Consider the following 5,917-nt stretch of genomic DNA (forward strand, 5'->3'; position numbering starts at 1 on the left):
TTAAAATCACATTTACTAGCTCACATAAATAATTTGAGAACAAATATGTCTTCCCTTCTGAATCCTCAGCATAATTTATCATAGCTTTTAATAAGCTACTATAAATATGTAAGAGGAAAATGAATTTTAAAAACGTGAAGAAGCAGATGTGAAACACTGACAGGCTGACTTTTTAAAGATTGACCCACTGATTTGCAATTTTTATTAAAATGAATTTCACCTATAAATAGATAATTTGTAATCCAATCGTGATTTGTTTGGATAACAGTTGAATTTTTACATTAAAAAACTGCAAAGCTTCAACTAGGGGACAAATAAAACGTTCAGACTTGAGCTTACACTTTAAAAATTCTACCAACCTTAACAAAGAAACAATGACATCATAGTAATTGACATTAGTACCATGGTCCAAAATACATCTTCCATTACTTTTCTATTGCTGCTGCTGCTGCATGCAGAGGCTTCTAGTGGGAGTTAGCATAGAGTTTGTTCTTGATGAAGACAACACTAGACAGATGTTGCCTGATGTCTGGGTAATGCTGAATGTGACAAAACCAGCGAGACACATTAAGATATCTCTCCATTCTTGAACTGTCAGGTCAACTATGAAGCAGAAGGATATCTGCCAAGGTAAAGTTATATCCTGCGAGGTAGACTTTATCTTCAAGATAGGAATTAAGATCCTTCAGCAGGCTGTGGGTATCTTCTTTACTGGAGTGTCCATCTACTCGAGTGATCCTGTACTCTAACCACTGCTGAACGACTGCCTTTTCTTCTGTGGTGCTCCCTAGCAAGTTCTCTTTATTGGCTTGCTTGACTAGATGGGTTGCGATGGTAGCCAATCCCATTAGACTTGGGCCATTGTTTGTAGAACTGGAACCTGTCGCTCGCCCTGAGCGCTGTACTTATTCCCCGGCCTCAGCCCCAAAGGCTTCTCCAGCAGCTTCAGCTCCACGGCCGCCGCCATCTTCTGGCCCAGCTCCCGGTGGAGTAACCCATTCTTATCTATAGCCACGTGACTTGGTACCTTTTCTCAGTACATTTTCATCTTACTTCCTCTGTGTCTGGCTCACAACTCCTGACCCCACCCTTCCTCTTCCCAGAGTTCTCCTAGTCTGGCTTTCCTGCCTAACTTCTTGCCCAGCTACTGGCCTGTCAGCTTTTTATTAGCAAGTGAGAGTAATACACATTCATAATGTAGAAAAGGATTGTTCCACATTTCCCTGTTTCTGTCTAATCAAAAAGGAAGGTTTTTAACTTTAACATAGTAAAATTACATAAAACAGTTATCAAGCAAGAATTACAGTTATAATATCTAGGCTATTTGTATTTGGTAACATTAAAATTCTTTCCTATTTTTGTGAGTCTAAAGTTTTGTGTCTAATTTACTTTCTATTATAACTAAAGAAAACTATAATGATAACTATTTAGTCTTCAATTCCATCGAAGACCTGAGAAGGCTATAATATCTGAGTAAATAGGAAGTGCATCCCAAAACTCTAGAAATGACAGAAACATCTGACTGCCTTGGCAGTTACCCAAAGTTTCTCTAACTTTCGGGCATCCAACTTTGGCTTATAGGCCTAGAATATCTGACAGACTTTTTTCAGAAACAGGAAATTTTGAGGGGCTGTCCTACACTGTCTTGGCAAAGTTAAGCAGTCTCTGTGTCCTGGTTGTCCAGATTGGGCAGCATGCTTATTGTCAGCAGTTGCAGCAAGGGCAGTTTCTTTGCCCACATGACTAGCTTTTGCCATAAAGCAAACTCTACATGGAGTTTCTTCAATGCCCATTATTCTCTTTGAAGTAATTGGTGCTGCCAGGAGCAGAGGGTCTCACTGTTTTTAAAAAGTCTGTTTTTAAAATATTTTAAGAGCTGGGTGTATGCCTTTAATCCTAACACTTGGGAGGCAGAGGTAGGTGGATCTCTATGAGTTCGAGGCCAGCCTGGGCTACAAAGTGAGTTCCAGGAAAGGCACAAAGCTACACAGAGAAACCCTGTCTCAAAAAACCAAAAAAAAAATATTTTAAATGCCATATTTTGTAGGTCTTTGAAGTGTTTGAAGATTGCTTATCTGAAATACATCTCTATATGATCTTGAAAACATACCTAACATGACTATAAATTTGCTATTATAGATGACTTTTAATCTGGATTTCTTAATTATATATTACATTTTTAAATGAGCTGCATAAACATAATACCCTAAACAAGAGTAGAAATATATAAGTATAACAAAATTAACTTTAAATTTTTATCAAGAAAGCAAAAATCCATACTAGTGTAAAATATATAAGATTAATAGTTGTTTTTTTGGGTTAAAGTAGATTCAATAATCTACCCCTTTTTTCTCCATTGTTTCTATATCATATCCCCTTTTGTTTTAAAAAGAGATTGACTAGGACCAATAACAATTTGTAACCAACCTCCCTTAAGTCAAAACAAACATTTATAACCAATATTTTGGGAATGTGGGTATAGTTCTCTAGGCTACTTCCTATTGATTGGGGGTGCTAATAATCTTTGGGGGGCCCTGAGAAAATTTAGGATTATGGTCAAGCCCTAACTGGAGTAGTCTGTGAGGCTGGCTCATCTCAGCTAGCAGCCTTGAAGCTGTTCTGATGCAGAACTCAGAGAAAACTGCAATAGAGGTGCTCTGAAACGCTGGATCATCTGGGCCATTCATTTTTATTGGTGTCTGGTCCCCTTGTTCTGAAAATAAATAAACTTTTTGTTTGTTTGTTTGTTTTGTTTTTCAAGATGATTTCTCTGTGTAACAGCCCTAGCTGTCCTGGAACTCGCTCTATAGACCAGGCTGGGCTTGAACTCACGGAGATCCACCTGGCTCTGCCTCCCGAGTGCTGGGATTAAAGGCATGCACCACCACCGCCCAGCAATATATAAACTTTTAAAGGTAACATATATATCTGTATTAATATAAATATAAACTGTATTGTACACAAGCCAGCCAAAGGTAATTTTTTGTTTTATGTTTGAGCAGCTAAAATATACATCACGTGTCTTGTATTTACTTTAGGTTTATTTTTCCATGTCTGTAGTCAGGATTTTCATGGGTCTTCCTTAATCAAACCTGATCTTTCCGAACCTGGAATTAATCCATAGACGCTCACCTTCTGTGGAAACAAAAGCAGAACCTCCTTCCCAAAGCAACACATCCCCAGACTCAAATTTTGAAGTCAAGATATTTTTTAAATATATAGGTTGGTTTAACCTAGCAGTCCCCGAGCTCGTTAACGGTCAAAAAATCGAAAGGAAACACAACAACATACATAATCCGAACTCTCTACTTTCCATCCTCATGTGGCTCATTATCTTTATATTCTTTACTCCCCTTTTTAAGGACTTTATTATTTTAAATCTATAATTTAAGGCTGTATATTTTCTCTTTTCTCTCTCAAGCCTAAGCCTATCTTTTAAATACTCTGTGACCTGTTTAGAGGCTTTTCTGTCTGAGTCTGTTTTTTATTGTTTCTTTTTTTTTAATATTTTTTTTAAAGATTTAATTATTTATTATGTATACAGTATATATGACTGCAGGCCAGAAGAGGGCACCAGATCTCATTACAGGTGGTTATGAGCCACCATGTGGTTGCTGGGAATTGAACTCAGGACCTCTGGAAGAGCAGTCAGTGCTCTTAACCTCTGAGCCATCTCTCCAGCCCCCCCTTTTTTTTTAATATTTTTATAATTAATTTCACATATCAGCCACAGATTCCCCCGTCCGAGCCCCAGGTGGAGCTCCGGGAGTCCAATCGGTGAGAGAGAGGAAGGATTGTATGAGCAAGAGATATTGAGACCAAGATTGGAAAAAGCACAGGGACAAATAGCCAAACTAATGGAAACACATGAACTGTGAACCAATGGCTGAGGAGCCCCCATGGAACTGGACCAAGGCCCTCTAGATAAGTGAGACAGTTGATTAGCTTGGACTGTTTGGGAGGCCCCCAGGCAGTGGAGCTGGGACCTGTCCTTGGTGCATGAGCTGCCTTTTTGGCACCTAGGGCCTATGCTGGGACACTTTGCTCAGCCTTGGTGTAGGGAGGAGGGGATTGGACCTGCCTCGGCTGAGTTTACTGTGTTTCTTAACCCTTTTTGTCTGTATGAGCAAAAGCGAAATCCACTTCGCAGCGCTGTGCTACTTAGAGACGCCTCTTTGTACCTCCGTGAGAATCCACCATGCTACAGCTCAAGCCCGCATGCTGTGGCATCTCTGTACTGTGGACCACATGAGACACAGCTAGGAAACTGGTTTTGGCTCTGTGTGTTCGAGGACCCTTTTTTTTTAAGCTTTCTCAGGCCTTATATGGCAAGCATGTTGGAGTGCCGTATGTAATCAGACGTTTCTCTCCCATCCACCAGTTCCTGAATAACCAGTCAGAGGCTTAATATTAATTATAAATGCACGGTTGTTAGGTCAAGCTTATTACTAACTAGCTCTTACACTTAAATTAACTGATAGTTCTTATCTATGTTTAGCCACGTGGCTTTGTACCTTTTCTCAGTATGACATTCTCATCTTGCTTCCTCTGCATCTAGCTCCTGACTCATGACTCCATATATTTAACTGAACTTACAGGCCTGCTGAACAGGAGGGAAATCATACCTGGACTATAAACCTAGGCAGCTACCTGTGGCTGGAGAGGTCGTAGACCTACGAGAATAACCTACTGCCAAGACTTTCCTGACTAGTGTAATTCCTAATTACACTCCAAACACTTACCTTTACATCCACAGATGAGTATAAATCTCACCCCTCAAAACAAAACCCAGCTTTTTGCAGCAGGAGGCCATTACAGAAAGCCACAGCTAGTCAAAATGCAGAGAACAGCTGATCATGAGGTGCCCAACCATAGTTGAGAATCTTGCATTTGAGGCTCAGGAAATATCTCTGAAGAGGGAACAGAAAGATTATGAGAGCCAGAAGACCAGGAAGTCTGCTGTGAGACTGTGACTGTGACGGGGAAGCTACACCCATGAAATCTCAACCACACGGATGACTAAACAAGACCTGAACAACAGCTGATAGCCCAGTGTGATGGGAGCCAGCTCCTGGGATACAACCCCTAAAGAACTCTAAGCAATTACAGCTGCAGTGAATGGGAGAATTAGTGTTCCCAGGGATAATTCCCCCTGATTGGTTACCCAGCACCAAGTGGTGAGCCTTAGAAACATGAGCAGGCAACACTGAACAGCAGTGGTTAAAGAAGAGGAGGCCCTGTGAATTTGGGATAGAGTGGGGGGTTGCATGGGGGTGGGGAGGAATGATGTAATTATATTTTAAAATTTTAAAAGTAAAGATAATCTTTAAGAATTATTTATTCACCGGGTGGTGGTGGCGCACTCGGGAGGCAGAGCCAGGCGGATCTCTGTGAGTTCAAGGCCAGCCTGGGCTACAGAATGCGTTCCAGGAAAGGCACAAAGCTACACAGAGAAACCCTGTCTCGAAAAACAAAACAAACGAAAAAAGAATTATTTATTCATTTATTTTTGGAGACAGGGTTTCTCTGTGTAATGCTGACTGTCCTGGAACTCATTCTGTTAGACCAGGCTGGTCTTGAACTCACAGAGATCCGCCTGCCTTTGCCTCCCGAGCACTGGGATTAAAGATGTGCACCACCACTGCCCTGCTTTTTTAAAAACCTTAATTAAAAAAATATTAAAACCCTGGGAAGGCAGCCTGGTGAAAAACCAAAAAAAAAAAAAAAATATATATATATATATATATATATATATATATATATATTTTATTCAGTATGGAAGTCAAAAGGGATCAAACATTCTTGGTGCTGTAAGTGCTGCTGACCAGAGCTTTGAAGACTGAAGGCCGCAGGCAGGAGGCATGCATAATTAGGCAGTCTTGGTCAAATTGTTGCCTGGCTGAACATTGTCTCAGTT

General features: G+C 40.4%; 1 pseudogene; it reads right to left on the reverse strand.

The window, feature by feature from the left end:
• Positions 1-2,067, reverse strand: LOC128100563 (eukaryotic translation elongation factor 1 epsilon-1-like; annotated as a pseudogene).
• Positions 2,068-5,917: the final 3,850 nt, after the last annotated feature.

Source organism: Peromyscus californicus, unplaced genomic scaffold, assembly GCF_007827085.1.
Source record: "Peromyscus californicus insignis strain IS unplaced genomic scaffold, ASM782708v3 Scaffold_7__1_contigs__length_154581171, whole genome shotgun sequence".
In the NCBI taxonomy this organism is placed as follows: domain Eukaryota; kingdom Metazoa; phylum Chordata; class Mammalia; order Rodentia; family Cricetidae; genus Peromyscus; species Peromyscus californicus.